General features: G+C 46.1%; 1 protein-coding gene across 1 annotated transcript in view; it reads right to left on the bottom strand.

Moving 5' to 3' along the window:
- FARP1 (FERM, ARH/RhoGEF and pleckstrin domain protein 1) overlaps positions 1-3,518 on the bottom strand; it is a 304,106-nt gene extending 300,588 nt beyond the window's left edge. Inside the window, exon 1 of the mRNA XM_040267369.1 lies at positions 3,161-3,518. The gene's annotated coding sequence lies outside the window, so the exon portion shown is untranslated. The remainder of the gene's footprint in view (positions 1-3,160) is intronic.
- Positions 3,519-21,135: the final 17,617 nt, after the last annotated feature.

The raw sequence follows: 21,135 nt of genomic DNA, 5'->3' as shown, positions 1-21,135 counted from the left end.
TTAAAAGACAGTTTCTCCACTTTTAAAATAAACAGTTTCTGGGGGCTTCTTGATTAAAAACAAAGGCAGCATTTGGCATGAAATGGTGAAATCAGTATTTCGAGTAATTTGAATGGAAACCGTTGCTCTCTGATCTTGCCCCACATGTGGAAGTGGTTAAGCCACTAACCTGGCGGAAATAGAGTGAGGGGCCTGTATGATGAAGTGAGGCCACAGCAGAAACGCTAACCATTACAAAGCAAGGAGGAAAAAAAAAAGTTGGTCCACCATTGCCCATTCAACAGTCAGGCTTGGTGAGCCCTCCTTTCAATCAAAAGCACCAAATAATAGGAGAGGTGCAGCCGCGGGAACCTTTAAAATCCCACCCTTTCCCTTCCCAGACAATGGTAAGCAACACCTGGAATACCTGGGCACTCAAAGTATCAACACAAAGGACTCCAGTGATTGTACTTTGGGATTACAAGTGCATGCTCAGTTGCTTCAGTCGTGTCTGACTCTTTGCGACCCCACAACTGTAGCCCACCAGGCTCCTCTGTCCATGGGATTCTCCAGGCAAGAACACTGGAGTGGGTTGCCATGTCCTCCTCCAGGGGATCTTCCCGACCCAGGGATCGAAACCCAGGTCTCCAGTACTGCAGGTGGATTCTTTACCCTCTCTTATCTGTAGCATCTTCAGTTCAAGGGGAAAGTGCCTTTCTCAAAAACACTAAGCAGCTCTCTGCAATATGCAAGGTCAGCTGCAAAAGGTTTGTTTGAAATGCCTGTTTCACCATGCTGTCACAGCATCAGCCAAGTACCTACAAATTCACACAACTTCCCTCATCCTCTGGGAAACCCACATTCATCTTTCCTAAAGTGTTCAGCAAGCAAAAACTGGGCTTCCATCTCTTCTTTAGCGTTCTCTAACCTCCTCAAGGATGGAAAAAAAGTGATCATTTCTGATGTCTATCACATGCATATATATTTATATATCCTTACAAATACATACCATTCTCCAAATGAATTAAACTCTTCTATGACTATTAGAGTTCAATGAATGCTAAAGGATGAATTCCACTTTTAAAAAGTAACCCTTTCAACACTATATTCAATTCTTATCTTCTTAGAAACCATTTCCTCCAACAGTTTTTTAAATGAAAAGAAAAACAAAAATGTTCACCCAAGTTCCTCACAGTCTTCAGATAATTATGACATAACTGCAATACACCAGAAGAAAATTATCTAGGGTAGATTTTAAGTCTCCTTTTGGTAAATTTGGCCACAGAGTAGCCTTAGTATTCTACTATGACCTAGGGAATTCAATCCCTGTATAAAATTCCAGGAAAAGACTAATTGTGTGAAAAGGGACACTATAAACCTCGCTTCAGGATTCCCAAAGGGGAAGCCCTCCTGGAATGAAAAAGCACAGCCCAACTTACAGGGGGCACGCTACTGAATCTGTGACCCCATGGAGAACAGCTACACCATCACCAGATACTTCAAGTTTCTCGTCCACAAAGAAGAAAGAAGAGATTATGGGAAGCGCTAGGCTAGCAGCTTACTATTTCCACCAACACTTCGCCCAGGAAGCCAGCCACTGGCCAATCATATGTCTATTTATTTTACCCAGAAGCGGATCTATTAGCCAGACATTCTAAAAACACAAACGTTCCGTTGTGCTTGGAGTAACTCCAATATTGGTGCCTTGCTGCAGAAGGATGCTGGAGGAATATAAAGTGAGCCATGTGGATGCTGAGCCCACATGAAGAGCATTGTCAGAAACTATCATACCCAGAAGACCAACCCTAGGGAAAGGCTGAAGGTAAAGCCCCAACCAGAAGGCTGTGGAATGTGGAAGACAGCCAAAAGCTGGAGACTTCAGAAGGGCCTGCCTGATCACAACAGTGAGGACAATTTTTAAGGCAAATGTCCCAAAGCTCTCAGGACCGAAAAAGCCTTTCTTCCTGCTTTCTGTCCGGTTTAGACTGAGTAAGAAAAGCAAGACAATGCTGGAAGATGTTCTGAAATGGGCTTGGCCAAGTCCCCAGGCGCAAAGCACAGTGAACCTAACCCACGGGGTTTAGGCTGGGGTTTGGCTCCGGCTGAAGACGCTGCCTGCGGGGTGGGAGAGATGGGGGTCCCCAAAAGCCATGGCTCAGGGTGGAACAGTAATACAGGGGAGGGCGGGGCTGAGCAAGTCAAACCTGGGAAACTAACAAGCAAGACATTAACCAGGACCATAAAATGAAACAGCCAGAGGCCACCACGGTACTCCATAAGGATCACAGAGACAGGCTGAGCCGGCTAAACTGTTCCAGATGCGAGGCAATCTCTCCGTATCTCAAGCGGAGGATCTGATAACCAGGGTCCTCAGTTCGTGCGTCGCACCTCGCTTGTGTTCTGGGAGACCCTGCACAGATTCCAGAGCTGGGCTCCCACGGCCAGACACGACATCCAGACTGATGCCCGGGAACGCGTGTTCCCCCTCGAATAAAACACACACACATGCACACACTCTCAAAGGGTCTGGCCGGATCACACAGCTAAAGTTTCCGGAACTTAAATCGTAAAACCACAATCAGAAGTTGTTTTGAAACGCTCACCACAAAAATCTGAGTCCTTTGCTTTTAAAAAAGGTAGTGGGGGGGAGAAAACTTTGGTCTCCATAAAGGCTGGCGGTAACGAGGGATAAAAATGCAACTCGGCGAGAGGGCGTGTTCCTCTTTGTCACCCACCCGGGGTCCCCGCGCCGCGCGTGGGCGAGCCGCGAGCACCCGCGCCAGCGGCCACCCCCCGGCCCGCGGGCGGCATCGGGAGCCCAGATTGCGGCCGGAGGTCCGGAAGCCGCGTCGGGCGCTGTCAGCGCGCCGGGTGGGATGGGAGGAAGCGGGGGGAGGGCGCCGCGGGGCGGGGGGAGGCGAGTAGGGACGCGCGGAGCCCGCGGCTCGAGTCCGCCGAGGTGAGAGGAGGGCGCAAGGGGCGGCGCGGGGCCCTGAGGCCCCGGAGCTCTGGCTATTGTTGCCTGGTTGGAGGGCGACTCTCTCGCCCGATGCCACCCGCCACACCTCCCGCGGGCCACGCAGCTCCTTCCAGCCGCGCCCGGATCGGTCGGCTCCGGGTGCCCGACTCGCACAAGTTGCCGCCCGCCCGCCGCGGTCATTGTTCGCTGCGCGCCTCCTACCTCCACGGCGCGGGCGGCTCCGGCTCCCGCTCCCGGCCTCCGGGCTCCGCAGCTCCGAGCCCCGGGCGGCCGAGGGCGCGGCGGCTCCGGCTGCGCGTGCGGCGAGGACGCTCGGCTATTAATACCCGCGGGCGGCGGCAGCGGCGCGGACGCGCGCACGGGGCTGGCGGTGGCCGGCCGAGGTCCGAGCCATCAAAGGTGGCGCGGGGCGGAGGGGAGGGCGGAGCAGGCGGGGTGGGTGGGGAGCGGGCTCAGGGTCGCCATGGCCGCCTCGACGCCTGGCCGAACGCCGCTCGCGCGGGGAGGAGCGGCGCAAAGCGGGCGGCGGCCGCGTCCCCGCCCCGCGCGCCAGCCGAGCGCTGCCCGCAGCCCCCTGCGCCCGCGCCGGCCCCGCCGCCTCCAGGCCGGGGAGCGGGAAGTGAAGGCAGGCGAGCCCCTCCCCGGGCTTGGGCCGGCCCCTCCGCGAGGGGCGGGGGAGCCCCAGCGCCGCGCCGCCCGAGCCGCGGGGACAGCGGGAGAGCCACAGCCCCCTCCAGCGTCCGCGCCCGCGCCCTGCGAGCCGGCGCACCCCGCCCCGGCTCCGCTCCGCCCCGGGGGCAGGTGCGCCTAGGGGCTGCCCGCCGCGAGCGCCCTCCCCAGCCCGGCGAGCCCACCTCCGATCCGCGCCTTACTTGGTCCTGCGGCCCGAGCCGGGCTCGCCGCTCGGCCGCCGCCCGGCCTGAACGCAGGAGGCGCCGGGGAGAGCGCCGAGCCAGTAGGGACGCGCCAGTCCCGCCGCTGCGGTCGAAAGCGAGATGAGGGCGCGGGAGACGAGCGCCCGGACGACACCGCCAGCCGCTGGCGGAGGATCGGCCAGGATTGGGACTCTGCGAGTCGTGCTTGCGGTCGTTCAAGAGGGAGCCCCGCCCGTGAGCCCACCTCCTAAGACTTTCCGTCTCCGCGCGGGCCGCGGCGCGGTGCGGGGACCCACGGGCACCTCCCCTTCCCCGGGGCTACTGGAGCGGGCTTCCGGCACCACCCTGGGCCACGAGGGACTTAATCCCGGAGGGGCAGTGGTCACCTCCCCTCCCCCGCCGCGGCCCGGCGTCCTCCACGCCCCCTCCGGGGACCCGAGCGATGCCCGCGCACGGGAAAGGAGTGGAATAGGTCAGCTGTTTACAGATTCTTGTGGGGCCTCGGAGCTCCGGGAACTCGATGGAGACGGGAGCAAGATTCAAGGACCCAGCAGGCAGGGACCTAAGAGGGAAAAGTCAGTGGTTCCCATCCTCCAGCTGAGAGCTATCGCTTTACACCTCCATCCCCCATCCTCAGCTCCGGGTCTTGCCCTTTCTTCTCTTGGATAGACCCGCTACACATGGAGGGCAAAGGACTGGCGGCAGGTTCCAAACGAAAAACCACCCTCGGCTAGATCCGGAGGGCACCCACCCCTGACGGCCACCGGCTCCAGCGCCCTGGCTATTTGGTGCCTTAGAGAAGTTTTCCGGGTTTACCTGGTAATTCAGCTGGTAAAGAATCTGCCTACAATGCAGGAGAGCCCGGTTCGATTCCAGGGTCGGGAAGATCCCCTGGAGAAGGGATCGGCTACCCACTCCAGTATTCTTGGGCTTCCCTGGTGAAACGGTAAAGAATCTGCCCGCACTGCGGGAGACCTGGGTTCCATCCCCAGGTGGGGAAGATCTCCTGGAGGAAGGCATATCAACCCACTCCAGTATTCTTGACTGGAGAATCCCCATGGATGGAGGAGCCTGGTGGGCTACAGTCCATGGGGTCGCAAAGAGTTGGACACAACTGAGTGACTAAGCCTAGCACAGAGAAGTTTCGGACTTCCACCCTCCCTGCAGGGTTCTTAGGAGAGGCCACAACTGAACTGGAAGGGGTGGGGGGCCTGTCTGTAGAAGAGTGGGTCCCCATGAGAACAGGGGTCATCGAGGGAGGGCAGCACCCATGCATAGCCAGTGTGAGCAGTTTCTGGGACAAAGAGACATTTTGAGTCTGGGGTACCAAACTGGGGGTGGGGTGTTTTAATATATTTTTTAAATGTTGTATTTATTTGGCTGTGTCTTAGTTGTAGCATGTGGGATCTTGTTCCCGGACCAGGATCAAACCCCAGCCCTCTGCATTGGGAGCTTGGGATCTTAGCCACTGGACCACCAAGGAGGTCCTTGTTTTTTTGTTTTTAATCCCTTTCTATTTGGTGAAAGGGGGCTTCCCAGGTGGTGCTAGTGGTAAAGAACCTGCCTGCCAACGCAGGAGACATAAGAGACGTTGGTTTGGTCCCTGGGTTGGGAAGATCTCCTGGAGGAGGGCACCACAACCCACTCCAGTATTCTTGCCTGGAGAATCCCATGGACAGAGGAGCCCGGCGGACTACAGTCCATGGGGTTACAAAGAGTTGGGCACGACTGAAGAGACAGCATTTGGTGAAGGTGGAATTAAAAAGGGTCATACAGGCCTCAAACCCAAAAGACCGGCAGATGGGGAGTTTGTGGTGAAAGAGAAGAAATACTGGGTTGGAGGTATGGCTCTGGAGCAGCCATAGATGAGAGGGTTCCCTGATTCTGCATGTGCGGTTCTCAGACCTGCTACAGGATCAGCTCAGTTCAATCGCTCAGTCGTGTCCAACTCTTTGCGACCCCGTGAATCACAGCACGCCAGGCCTCCCTGTTCATCACCATCTCCCGGAGTTCACTCAGACTCACGTCCATCGAGTCCGTGATGCCATCCAGCCATCTCATCCTCGGTCGTCCCCTTCTCCTCCTGCCCCCAATCCCTCCCAGCATCAGAGTCTTTTCCAATGAGTCAACTCTTCGCATGAGGTGGCCAAAGTACTGGAGTTTCAGCTTTAGCATCATTCCTTCCAAAGAAATCCCAGGGTTGATCTCCTTCAGAATGGACTGGTTGGATCTCCTTGCAGTCCAAGGGACTCTCAAGAGTCTTCTCCAACACCACAGTTTAAAAGCATCAATTCTTCAGCGCTCAGCCTTCTTCACAGTCCAACTCTCACATCCATACATGACTACTGGAAAAACCATAGCCTTGACTAGACGGACCTTAGTCGGCAAAGTAATGTCTCTGCTTTTGAATATATTATCTAGGTTGGTCATAACTTTTCTTCCAAGGAGTAAGCCTCTTTTAATTTCATGGCTGCAATCACCATCTGCAGGGATTTTGGAGCCCAAAAAAATAAAGTCTGACACTGTTTCCACTGTTTCCCCATCTATTTCCCATGAAGTGATGGGACCAGATGCCATGATCTTCGTTTTCTGAATGTTGAGCTTTAAGCCAACTTTTTCACTCTCCTCTTTCACTTTCATCAAGAGGCTTTTTAGCTCCTCTTCACTTTCTGCCATAAGGGTGGTGTCATCTGCATATCTGAGGTTATTGATATTTCTCCCGGCAATCTTGATTCCAGCTTGTGTTTCTTCCAGTCCAGCGTTTCTCATGATGTACTCTGCATAGAAGTTAAATAAGCAGGGCTACAGGATCAGCACTTGGAAACTTTAAGAAATATAAATTCTTGGGTCTCCCCACTTCCAAGACCTATCTTAGCGGGTTCTCCCACCTCGGTGAACATCAAAATTGCCTGCAGCGCTAAATCAAAGACCTTCTGCATCAGAAACTCCAGGAAAGGGAGTCTGGCATGAGCTTAAGCATGTGTGTTTGTAAGAGGTTCTCAGGTGGCACAGGGCCCACACTTTGAGAACCACTGGTTTAGGGTACTGAGTCTTGGAATCACAGAATCACCTGAGATTAAAGAGAAGAACCTCAATGTCCAAGCTTCATGCCAGCCAAATATATCAGGATTTCTGGGGTGAAAACCCAGCCATCAGCATTTTTAAAATTCTGGAGGTGATTCCAATGTGTGGCCAGGTATGTGGCAGACCTGGAGACCGTGGGTAGACCTAGATTCCAGCTTAGTAAGCTTGAGACACATTTCTAACAAGCTTTCTGGTGCTCTTTTTTGCTACTCAAGGCACTTCACTGAGCAGGAAGCAAGGTGCCTTGCCATACCTCACAGCTAAAACCAAAAAAAAAAAACTGTAGAAATCACAGAAAACTAGAAAACCGACTTTTACCTAGTCACTCTAGAGTGTTTGTTTCATTTTCTTTCTATATCTGGAGTAAGGTTTCTGTTGTTTTGCTCTTAACATGCCTATGATCATAATACATGACATCTGATGCTGGTTAGTTTTTTGTTTTTGTTCTTTAAGGGAGTGAAGTGAAAGTAGCTCAGTGGTGTCTGACTCTTTGTGACCCCATGGACTGACTCTACAGTCCGTGGAAGTCTCTGGGCCAGAATACTGGAGTGGGTAGCCTATCCCTTCTCCAGCAGATCTTCCCAACCCAGGAATTGAACCAGGGTCTCCTGCATTGCAGGCAGATTCTTTACCAACTGAGCTGTCAGGGAAGGTGACTTTTAAAGGACACAGTCTGAGGGAGTTTACAGGCAGAGGGTAGTAGCCTTTGGAGAAGAAGGAAAACAGAGAAGGGTGAAGGCAGGGACTTCATGGGCAGTCCAGTGGCTGACTTCACTTTCCAATGCAGAGGGTCCTGGTTTGATCCCTGGTGAGGGAGCCAAGATCCTACATGCCTCCTGGCCAAAAAACCAAAACAGAAACAATATTGTAACAAATTCAATAAAGACTTTTAAAATAGTCCACATCAAAAAAAATCTTTAAAAAAAAGAAAGGGGGCTCTCGCTGGAGGAGCAATTGCCCAGATCCCTTTCCATTCTCACAAACATTCTGGGTTTTGTACTTAATCTCATTGAAAGCACTTTTTATACTCTTTTACCTAAAATCCTGATGCTGGGAAAGACTGAGGGCAGGAGAAGAGGGCGACACAGGATGAGATGGTTGGATGGCATCAGCGAGTTAATGGACATGCGTTTGAGCAAACTCCAGGAGATAGTGAAGAACAGGGAAGCCTAGCATGCTACAGTCCATGGGATCGCAGAGTCAAACAGGACTTGGCCAGTGAACAACAACAAAAACCAGGAATATCTGGCCTGGGAAATCTTCCACCTGGAAAATCAACCCCCAAAGAATTGAGGTGTTTCCTTGTCATTTTGTGTCATTTATGCCTCATTTTTGGATTTTTAATTATAAAATGATGTAATTACCTAGTCTCATTTATAACTCATGCCATCAGGTTATTTAGAAATCTCTCTGAATTAAGTAGTTTTCCTGTTCTCAGTTTTTACTTTTATTCATTTTAGCTATTTTTTAGTACAATAAATGTGTGTATATGGCAAGTTAAATAATTAAACAGTACAGAAGGGTATTAAGTAAAACATAAAGCATATAAGACACCCTTGCCCGCATTCCCAGTCTCACTTCTCGCAGATCATTTCCCCATCAGTTTTTAGTCTTCTAGAAACTTTCCAAGCTTATACAAGTATGTGGGCAAATGTTTTATACTAAAGTGATAACATGTCACAGTGAAATGAAACTTCTTATTCCACAGTTCCCACCCCCTCCCCCATGGCTCAGATGATAAAGAATTTGCCTGCAATGCGGGAGGCTTGGTTTCAGTCCCTGGGTTGGGAAGATCCCCTGAAGGAGGGCATGGTAACCCACTCCAGTATCCTTGCCTGGAGAATCCCCCTGGACAGAGGAGCCTGGCGGGCTACAGTCCACAGGAGTAGCCCGAGTCAAAGAGTCAGACACGACTGAGCGACTAAGCACAGCACAGCCCCTAGAACACACCACCAGCACGTTGCTGGGTCAGGGAAGCCTCTCTGTTTAGGGCAGTGCTGACCTATGGACAAGAGAATAGGAACTGTCGATTACGTGAGGGCACTTAAGTGAGAGGCTACGTAGATGCTCCAACTGACAGTCTCAGACCAGGAACCAGGGAGTAAAGAAGTGTTTAGAGGCCTACTCCAGCCCTCTCCCGATGCTCAGCCATGCTGGCCACCCCCTGCCTTTTTGGTCCTACCAGCTAAGGGTTCAGTTCAGTTCAGTTCAGTCGCTCAGTCGCATCCGACTCTTTGCGACCCCATGAATCACAGCACGCCAGGCCTCCCTGTCCATCACCGACTCCCAGAGTTCACTCACACTCACATCCATCGAGTCAGTGATGCCCTCCAGCCATCTCATCCTCTGTCGTCCCCTTCTCCTTCTGCCCCCTATCCCTCCCAGCATCAGAGTTTTCCAATGAGTCAGCTCTTCACAGGAAGCAAAGGATAGCCACCCCTGCTGTGCCCTTTCCAAATTCCTGATCCACCAAATCCATGATGAAATTACTTTATGCCATTAAAATGAATCTGAAGCTCCAATACTTGGGCCACCTGATGTGAAGAGCTGACTCATTGGAAAAGACCCTGATGCTGGGAAAGATTGAAGGCAGGAGGAGAAGGGGGCTGCAGAGGATGACATAGTTAGATCGCATCACTGACTCAACGGACATAAATTTGAGCAAACTCCAGGAGATAGTGAAGAACAGGGGAGTCTGGCATGCTGCAGTCTGTGGGGTCACAGAGTCGGACATGACTTAGCGACTGAACAATGATAACAACGCCATTAAAACTTGCATGACTTGCTGTTAAGCAATAGATAACCAGGATACCCACTAACCAACTGTGCTTGGGAATGCCTACTACTTACCGTTTAGTCCGTGCTGGGTCCTGGCAAGCTTTTAAAATTTGTCTGTTTCATAGGTAAAATGGATTTTTGTTTTAAAATTATCCATTGACATTTCTTTATCCATGAACTGACTTTTTTTAAAAAAATATTTATTTATTCACTTGGCTGCACCAGGTCTTAGTAATAGTTGCAGCACTCAGGATCTTCAAGTTGCAACACACAGGACCTTTACTTGTGGCATGGGAACTATTATTTGCAGCATGTGGGATCTAGTCCCCCAACTAGTGATCAAACCCAGGCTTCCTGCATTGGGGTGTCGAGTCTTAGCCATTGGTCCACCAGGGTAGTCCCCACAAACTGACTTTACATTCTGTGCTCGTTTTGCCATTGGTTGTCTTTTTTTTGTTGATTTTTAATATCTTTGTATGTTAAGGAAATTAGCCCAATGCTAGCATATAGTGAATTTTTTGTCTTTGACATTATTTCCAGTGCTTTTTTGCAACAAGAAGTTCTTGATTTTTGTGTTGTCAGATTTATCTGTGCTTACTTTTATGATTTCACATTTTTGCATCATGCTTGAAAAAGTCTTCCCTATTCAAGGCTTTTTAAGAAATCACTGTATTTTCACACTTTAACAGTTTATTTTTATATTGTATTATGAATCGATACAGTATTTGTTTTGGCATAAGAAATGAGGCACAGATCCACCTTCTCTTTTTCCCAAGTGGCTAAATAGACACTATTTAAATAATCCATCCCAGGACTTCCGTGGTGGTCTAGTGGCTAGGACTCTACTCCCAGTGCAGGAGGCCCAGGTTCCATTCCTGATCAGGGAACTAGATCCTACATGCTCCAACTTAGAGTTCTCATGCCACAGCTAAAGATCCCACGTGCCACAACTAAGACCCATCGCAGCCAAATCACATAAATAAATAAAAATATCTTTAAAAATAATAATAGTCCATCTCTTCTACATTTGTTTGAAATACCAATTTTGTCACCTAGTAGAGTCCATATTCTTTTCTAATGATCTGCCTGTTTGTGTCCCAGTAACAAAATGTTCATAATGTATTTTGCTCTTTGATAGAACTTACATTCTATAATTTCAAAGTTTTCCTGGCTAGCCTTAATGTTTGTTTTTCTGGATGAATTTCAGTATCATTCTGTCAAGTTCTAAAACTAATCGTATTGCACTTTGATTAGAACTGCATTGAAATTTTAACCCTCAACTTCAACTCCTTCTAAAGTTTCTTTTCTATTTACAATAATAAGAATAGCTAAAATACCTGTTAGAGGGTTTCCCTGGCAGCTCAGCTGGTAAAGAATCCACGTGCAATGCAGGAAATCCCAGTTCGATTCCTAGGTTGGGAAGATCCCCTGGAGAAGGGATAGGCTACCCACTCCAGTATTCTTAGGCTTCCCTGGTGGCTCAGATGGTAAAGAATTGGCCCTCAATGCAGGAGACTTGGGTTCGATCCTTGGGTGGGGAAGATCCCCTGGAGGAGGGCAAGGCAACCCACTCCAGTATTCTTGCCTGGAGAATCCCATGGACAGAGGGCCCTAGTGGGTTACAGTCCATGGGGTCGCACAGTCAGACATGACTGAGCGACTAAGCACAGCACACAGCATACCTGTTAGAACTTAGTATTAACTCATTTAACTAAAACATCAACCCTATAAAGTAGGAACTATATTATGATGTCCATTTTACAGCTGAGGCCCAGTAACAGCCAAGTTCACACAGGTGGTAAATGGCAGACATGGTGATTCAGACTCAGGCAAGCAGACTCCAGCAGCCACACTCTGAGTGATTATGCTGTGTTTTGCCTTTATATCCATAAATCAAGGACAGCTGGAGAAATGCATTAAGCATATACTTCTTTTAGGAGAGAGAATAGGATAAAAAGTAAGGACTCTAGGTCGTATTTTTTCCACTTTACTTTCAAAAGGAGACATTTAGGAGGAAACCAGAGAAAGGTTATAGATTAGAATCATTTTTAATCTGGCCTGTGACCTCACCTTTTGATTCTCAGAGAAGGAAATGATACCTAAGGGGAAGGTATATCACTGTTGATGGTTATGGGAAACATTTTTCATTGTTCAGAAATGCATTGAGAGTTGAAGTTGGAACGAGTGGAAAATGTGTGTGTGTGTCTCCATGGTCAAGATAGCAAATCCCTTTGGACTGTTGATCTCATGTGTAATGGCCCATACAAAATCACTCTAATGCTTAAAAATCAGCACTGGGAATTCCGTATGTATCTGCTTAATTATCCCCTTTTAAAAAAAATTGGACCGCCACACATTTTAAGGTAACAATAAAGAAAAATGTTCTTTGCCACCACCCCCCATGCCCACTCCAACAATTGCTGCTAAAATCCATAGGTCTAATGCATGCTGAAGGATCATCAAAGGATACATTTAAAAAGAAATCACCTAGTGGCTGGGCTTTCCCTGTGGCTCAGCAGTAAAGAATCCACCCGCAATGCAGGAGACGCAGGTTCAATCCCTATGTTGGGAAGATCCCCTGGAGGAAGGTATGGCAACCCACTCCAGTGTTCTTGCCAGGAAAATCCCATGGACAGAGGAACCTGGCCGGGTGCAGTCCATGGGGTTGCAAAGAGTCAGACACGACTGAGCGACTGGGCGCCTGGTTGCCCCGACCTGGGCAGGATGAGGGACAACTGATCACAGAGACACTCGAATCTCCCAGCTTTACTTCCCTCTTCCCTCAGTGTATCAAAGCTAAAGGCAATCAGTCCTCTTCACCCCCAAATGACCATCTCTGGGGCGGAAACGTTTTGATGAACTGGGGACTCTTCATCCTCCTGCATGGAATCAAGTCTGCTTAAGTGCAACTCCTAAATCTTGAATTCAATCTATAGACACACCTTTTCCCTAAGTAGTGGGGTGGTGCTTTTCCCAGGAAGAAGAGCCCTGTTCTTTAGCTCAGCAGTAAAGAGGCTGAAGATGCACAAAGACAGCAGTAAACTGGTACTTGACCGAATGATTCCTTTTTATCCTTTTCATACATATTGAGAATACTAGTGGAAAGGAAGAAATAAAGCATATCGCTTGTGAAATAATTTCTATCCTTTAATAAATTAAAATTCCTGTCATACATCCAAATATAACCTGGGAGGAGATGAATTGGGAGATGGGGATTGACATATATACACTATTGATACTATGTTAATATATAAAATAGATAACTAATGAGAATATACTGTATGTTTGTTTCCCTGTAACAGCACAGGGAAATTTACTTAATGCACTGTGGTGAACAAACGGGAGGGAAGTCCAAACGGAGGGAACAGATGTATGTGTATGATGGATTCATTTTGCTGTACAGAAACACTGTAAAGCAACTATATTCCAGTAAAAATTAATTTAAAAAATAAAAATGAAAATAAGCTAAATAAATGTGCAATGCCTCATCACAGAACATTTCTAAATATCTCTGTTTTTACTCTGAATAAGGAGTAACCAAGAAAAATGGGCTTAAATGACAATAATCTGAAGTTAATTTCCTTACAGTTCGAAATTTTGCAATGCTGAAGACAGAGAAAGAGATAAGATTTTTCTTTCCTAAAAATACTTTAAAATAGAGTAGATTTGTATATTATTAGTGGTGGTTCTTCAGAACTGGCCCATAAATCAGGTAGTAAAACTTTCTAAAATGGGCAAAACATTTGAGCAGACTAAAGAATATTTGAGCACACTGAAGAAGATTTATGAACATTCAGTGACTGGAGAGTTTACTCTTAGTCTGGGAAACACAAATTAAAGACACAACTAGACACTCTATACACCCACATAGAATTGCTAAAATTAAAAAAACTGCCAACATCAAAGTTTGATACCGTGGGTGTGAAGCAACTGAAACTTACATGTGGCAGATAAGAATGTAAACTGGTACAACCACTATGGGAAAAAATCTGGCAGTTTCTTATAAACTAAAAATATACACTCACAGCAAGACTGAGAAATTCCACTTCTATGTATTTCAGTTCAGTTCAGTCACTCAGTCATGTCTGACTCTTTGTGACCCCATGAATCGCAGCACACCAGTCCTCCCTGTCCATCACCAACTCCCAGAGTTCACCCAAACTCATGTCCATCAAGTCGGTGATGCCATCCAGCCATCTCATCCTCGGTCGTCCCCTTCTCCTCTGGCCCCCAATCCCTCCCAGCATCAGAGTCTTTTCCACTGAATCAACTCTTCACATCAGGTGCCCAAAGTATTGGAGTTTCAGCTTCAACATCAGTCCTTCCAATGAACACCCAGGACTGATCTCCTTTGGAATGGACTGGTTCGATCTCCTTGCAGTCCAAGGGACTCTCAAGAGTCTTCTCCAACACCACAGTTAAAATGCATCAATTCTTCAGCACTCAGCCTTCTTCACAGTCCAACTCTCACATCCATACATGACTACTGGAAAAACCATAGCCTTGACTAGACAGACCTTAGTCGGCAAAGTAATGTCTCTGCTTTTGAATATGCTATCTAGGCTGGTCATAACTTTCCTTCCAAGGAGTAAGTACCTTTTAATTTCATGGCTGCAATCACCATCAGCAGTGATTTTGGAGCCCAAAAAATAAAGTCTGACACTGTTTCCACTGTTTCCCCATCTATTTCCCATGAAGTGATGGGACCGGATGCCATGATCTTTGTTTTCTGAATGTTGAGCTTTAAGCCAACTTTTTCGCTCTCCTCTTTCACATTCATCAAGAGGCTCTTTAGCTCCTCTTCACTTTCTGCCATAAGGGTGGTGTCATCTGCATATCTGAGGTTATTGATATTTCTCCCGGCAATCTTGATGCCAGCTTGTGTTTCTTCCAGTCCAGCGTTTCTCATGATGTACTCCGCATAGAAGTTAAATAAGCAGGGTGACAATATACAGCCTTGATGCACTCCTTTTCCTATTTGGAACCAGTCTATTGCTCATGTCCAGTTCTAACTGTTGCTTCCTGACCTGCATACAGGTTTCTCAAGAGGCAGGTTAGGTGGTCTGGTATTCTCAGCTCTTTCAGAATTTTCCACAGTTTATTGTGATCCACACTGTCAAAGGTCTTGGCATAGTCAATAAAGCAGAAATAGATGTTTTTCTGGAATTCTCTTGCTTTTTCCATGATCCAGCGGTTGTTGGCAATTTGATCTCTGGTTCCTCTGCCTTTTCTAAAACCAGCTTGAACATCTAAAAGTTCACGGTTCACATATTGCTGAAGTCTGGCTTGGAGAATTTTGAGCATTTCTTTACTAGTGTGTGAGATGAGTGCAATTGTGTAGTAGTTTTTATCTAAGAAAAATAAAAACCTATGGCCACAAAAAGACTTGTACAAAAGTGTTCATAACAGCTTTATTCATAAAATTGAAAAAAATGGGAGGCCAGGAGACAAATGCTCATCAGTAGGAGAATGAAAAAGTCAACAGTGGTCTATTCACACCCAATGGACTTACAACTCAGCAAGAGAAAGAAATGGACTCCTGATACATGTAGAACATGGATGAACCTCAAAAACATTTTGCTGAGTAAAAGGAACTTTGCATACAAAAACAGTACATATTGTACTTTTCCATTTGTATGAAACTTTACAACAAGCAAACCAAATACATGGAGAAAAGCTCAGAATAGAGGTTGTCTTTGAAGAGCAGAAGGTGAGGGCTGGAAGGGTACATGAGAGAATTTTCTGGAGTGATTGTAATGTACTTCAATAAAAGTTTGGGTGAAACAGATGAGTTTGTCAAAACTTAGGGAATTTACACTTAAGATTTGTGCATTTTCATCATATGTAAACATTATTGCAAAAGAAATGAAACAAAACAAATATTGAAGTCTAATCTAGCTAATGATATAAACGCTGAGATATTTAGAGGAAAAGTACTGATGTCATTTACCTTGAAATGCATTTAAAAATAAGCTTAAAATGGGCAGAAAACCTACATATACACTTCTCCAAAGAATAGATACAGATGGCCAACAGGCACATGAAAAGATGCTCAATACTAATTGTTAGAGAAATCCAAATCAAAACTACAATGAGGTACCATCTTACATGGGTCAGAATGGCCATCATTTAAAAAATCTACAAATAACAAATGCTGGAGAGGGTGTAGAGAAAAGGGAACCCTCCTACACTGTTGGTGGGAATGTAAATTGGTAGAATCACTATGGAATACAGCACAGAGGTTCCTCAAAAACTAAAACTAGGATTACCATGTGCTGTGCTTAGTCGCTCATTTGTGTCCAACTCTTTGCAACCCCATGGACTGTAGCCCGCCAGGCACCTCTGTCCATGGGGATTCTCTAGGCAAGAATACTAGAGTGGGTTGCCATGCCCTCCTCCAGGGGATCTTCCCAACCAAGGGATCTAACCCAGGTCTCCTGCATTGCAGGTGGATTCTTTACGATCTGAGCCACCAAGGAAGCCCAAGAATACTGGAGTGGGTAGCCTCTCCCTTCTCCAGGGTAACTTCCCGACCCAGGAATCAAACTGGGGTCTCCTGTATTGCAGGCTCAGATGGTAAAGAATCTCCCTGCTATGCAGGAGACCTGGGTTCAATCCCTGGGTTAGGAAAGCCCCCTAGAATACTACCATATGATCCTGCAATTCCACTCCTGGGCATATATACAGACAAAAGTATAATTCAAAAAGATGCATTCATCTTCTATGACCCACCTCCCAGAGTAATGAAAATAAAAATAAATAAATGGTACCTACATCTTGGAAAGTGAAGTCAAGTGGGCCTTAGAAAGCATCACTACGAACAAAGCTAGTGAAGGTGATGGAATTCCAGTTGAGCTATTTCAAATCCTAAAAGATGATGTTGCAAAAGTGCTGCACTCAATATGCCAGCAAATTTGGAAAACTCAGCAGTGGCCACAGGACTGGAAAAGGTCAGTTTTCATTCCAATTCCAAAGAAAGGAAATGCAAAAGAATGCTCAAACTACCACACAATTGCACTCATGTCACATGCTGGTAATGTTCAAAATTCTCCAAGCCAGGCTTCAGCAATACGTGAACCGTGAACTTTCAGATGTTCAAGCTGGTTTTAGAAAAGGCAGAGGAACCAGAGATCAAATTGCCAACAACCGCTGGATCATGGAAAAAGCAAGAGAATTCCAGAAAAACATCTATTTCTGCTTTATTGACTATGCCAAAGCCTTTGACTGTGTGGATCACAAGAAACTGTGGAAAACTCTGAAAGAGATGGGAACCCCAGACCACCTAACCTGCCTCTTGAGAAACCTGTATGCAGGTCAAGAAGCAACAGTTAGAACTGGACATGGAACAACAGACTGGTTCCAAATAGGAAAAGGAGTCCGTCAAGGCTGTATATTGTCACCCTGCTTATTTAACTTCTATGCAGAGTACATCATGAGAAACGCTGGACTGGAAGAAGCACAAGCTGGCATCAAGATTGCCGGGAGAAATATCAATAACCTCAGATATGCAGATGACACCACCCTTATGGCAGAAAGTGAAGAGGAGCTAAAAAGCCTCTTGATGAACGTGAAAGAGGAGAGCGAAAAAGTTGGCTTAAAGCTCAACATTCAGAAAACGAAGATCATGGCATCCGGTCCCATCACTTCATGGGAAATAGATGGGGAAACAGTGGAAACAGTGTCAGACTTAATTTTGGGGGGCTCCAAAATCACTGCAGATGGTGATTGCAGCCATGAAATTAAAGGACGCTTACTCCTTGGAAGAAAAGTTATGACCAACCTGGATAATATATGCAAAAGCAGAGACATTACTTTGCCGACTAAGGTCTGTCTAGTCAAGGCTATGGTTTTTCCAGTAGTCATGTATGGATGTGAGAGTTGGACTGTGAAGAAGGCTGAGCGCTGAAGAATTGATGCATTTTAACTGTGGTGTTGGAGAAGACTCTTGAGAGTCCCTTGGACTGCAAGGAGATCCAACCAGTCCATTCTGAAGGAGATCAACCCTGGGATTTCTTTGGAAGGAATGATGCTAAAGCTGAAACTCCAGTACTTCGGCCACCTCATGAGAAGAGTTGACTCATTGGAAAAGACTCTGATGCTGGGAGGAATTGGGGGCCGGAGGAGAGGGGGACGACCTAGGATGAGATGGCTGGATGGCATCACGGACTCGATGGACGTGGGTCTGAGTGAACTCCAGGAGATGGTGATGGACAGGAAGGCCTGGTGTGCTGAGATTCATGGGGTCGCAAAGAGTCGGACACGACCGAGCGACTGAACTGAACTGAATTAAATTTAAAAGTTTTTGCACAGCCAAGGAAACCATAAACAAGATGAAAAGACAACTCTCAGAGTAAGGAAAAAATAATTGCAAATGAAGCCACTGACAAAGGATTAATCTACAACATATACAAGCAGTTCCTGCAGCTCAATATTAGAAAAACAAACCCAATCAAAAATGGGCAGAAGACCTAAAGAGACATTTCTCCAAAGACATACAAATGGCTAATAAACACCCCAAAAAATGCTCAATATCATTTATTATTAGAGAAATGCCAAATCAAAGTTACAATGAGGTATCTATCACCTCATCCAAGTCAGAATGGCCATCATCAAAAAAATCTAGAAATATTAAATGCTGGAGAGGATGTGGAGAAAAAGGAACCCTCTTGCACTGTCGGTGGTAATGTAAATTGATGCAGCTATTGGGAAGAGCCCCTGGAGAAGGGAAAGGCTTCTCACTTCAGTATTGCGGCCTGGAGAAGTCCATGGACTGTATAGTCCATGGGGTCACAAAGAGTCGGATACAACTGAGCGACATTCACTCACTATGGAGAACAGTATGAGATTCCTTAAAAAACTAGGAAAAAGACTACCATACGATCCAGCAATCCTACTACTATGCATATACCCTGAGAAAATCATAGCTGAAAAAGACTCATGTACCTCAGTGTTCACTGCAGCACTCTTTACAGCAGTCGGGGCACGGAAGCAACCTAGATGTCCATCAGCGGATGAAAGGATAAAGACGTGGTTCATACGTGCAATGGAATATTACTGACCCATGAAAAGAAATGAATTTGAATCAGTTCTAGTGAGGTGAATGAACCTAGGGCCTGTTATACAGAAAGAGAAAAACAAATATTGTATATTAATACATATATGAAATCTAGAAAAATGGTGCTGACGAATCTCTTTGCAGGGCAGCAAGAGAAACACATAGAGAACAGAGCTGTGGACACAGCGGAGGAAGGAGAGGGACAAATTGAGAGAGTAGCGTGGAAACATATACGTTACCATATGAAAACAGATAAGAGAAAGTCCTGTCCACTCTTTGCAACCCCATGGACTATACAGTCCATGGAATTCTCCAGGCCAGAACACTGGAGTGGGTAGTCTTTCTCTTCTCCAGGGGATCTTCCCAACACAGGGATCGACCCCAGGTCTCCTGCATTGCAGGCAGATGCTTTACCAACTGAGCTATCAGGGAAGCCTAGTCAGTGGGAATTTGCTATACAATCCAGGGAGCTCAACCTGGTACTTTGTGACAACCTAGAAGGATGTGATGGGATGGGATGGGATGGAGGTTCAAGAGGGAGGAGACATATGTATCCTACAGTACATACCTACAGCTGATTCATGTTGATAAATGGCAGAAACCAACACGATATTATAGAGCAATTATCCTCCAATTAAAAATACATTAAAAAAAAAAAGATACATGCACCTCTATGTTCATAGCAGCACTATTCACAATAGCTAAGACACGGGAACAACCTAAATGTCCACCAACAGACAAGTGGATAAAGACGTGACCCAGACATGCGCTGGAATGGGCTGCCCTGGCGGCTCAGTCGGTAAAGAGTCTGCCTGCAGCGCGGGAGTCCCGGGCTCAGTCCCTGGGCTGGGAGGACCCCCTGGAGAAGGGAATGGCAACCCGCTCCAGTATCCTTGCCTGGAGAATCCCGTGGAGAGAGGAGCCTGGCAGGCTACAGTCCATGCGGTCAAAAAGAGTCGAACACAACTGAGTGACTAACACTCAGCGTACGATGGAATACTACTCATTCATAGAAAAGAATGAAATACTGCCATTTGCAGCAACACGGAAGGACCTAGAGATGATCATACTAAATGAAGTTGGAAAAGGCAAATACCATGTGGTATCACTTATATGTGGAACCTAAAATATAACACAAATGAACTTATCTATAAAACAGACTCACAGACACAGAGAACAGACTTGTCGTTGCCAAGGGTGGGAAGGTTGGGGAGGGATGGAGGGAGAGTTTGGGATTAGCAGATGCAAAACTTTTATGTATAAAACAACAAAGTCCTACTGTATAGCACAGGGAACTGTGCTATAATATCTGATAAATGATATCCTATAATTTCAATATCCTATAATAAATGATAATGGAAAAGAATATAAAAAAGAATATATATAAAACTGAATCACTTTGCTGTACAGCAGGAATTAACACAATACTATAAACCATGCCTCAATAAACTAAACTTCTAAAAAAATTAGGTTGATAAATGACTGGAGGGATAAATAGAAGGATAGTATCTGATGAAGGAGAATAAAATCATAATAGCAGAAGCTTGGTGGTGGGAAGATGTTCACTATAAAATTCAGCTTTGTTATAAATTTGAAACTTTTGTAATAAAATGATGAATTCCACTACGAGGTATGTGCCAAGAGAAATGAAAACATATGTCCACATGAAAACTTGTACAGAAATGTTCACATGAGTGTTATTCATGACGGCCAGAAAGTGGGAACAGCCCCAGGGTGCATCAGACGATGAGTCGATAAACAAAACGTGGTCTATTATTAGGCAATAAAAAGAAATGAAATACTGATACAGGCTACAACATGGATGAATCTTCAAAACGTTAAGCTAAGTGAGAGAAACCAGTCACAAAAGACTAAATATTATATGACTCCATTTAGGTGAATTGTCCAGAGGAAGCAATTATACAGAGACAGAAAGCAGATTCAAGGTTGCCTCTGGCTGGAAGCGTTGGAAGGAAACAGGGATTGACTCTTAAGAGGCGTGGGTTTCCTTTTATGGTGATAAAACTGTTCTAAAACTGACTGTAGAGATGACTGTGAGACTCAGTAAATATACTAAAAGCCACTGGATTTTACACTTTAATTGAGCGAAATGTACAGTATGTGAATTATAACTCAATAAAACTGTTATTAAAAAATACTGGAAAAATTATTAGAATTAGCCCTACTATCACACAATTAATCGCCCTGTCAACTACAGATGTCTCTACTTCTTTGTAGTGATGAATAATATAAAGTCTTTATTAATTTGAATTTGACTCATCTGGAATCACTAATCGTTCATGCCATAGATTTTTCTCTCATCTCTTTTTTTCAGATCTCTTACTCTAGCTTAAGAAAAAAAATCCTTCTCATACATTCTAAAA

This window comes from Oryx dammah, unplaced genomic scaffold (assembly GCF_014754425.2).
Source record: "Oryx dammah isolate SB20612 unplaced genomic scaffold, SCBI_Odam_1.1 HiC_scaffold_24, whole genome shotgun sequence".
Lineage (NCBI taxonomy): Eukaryota > Metazoa > Chordata > Mammalia > Artiodactyla > Bovidae > Oryx > Oryx dammah.
This window is presented reverse-complemented; position numbering and strand designations above follow the sequence as displayed.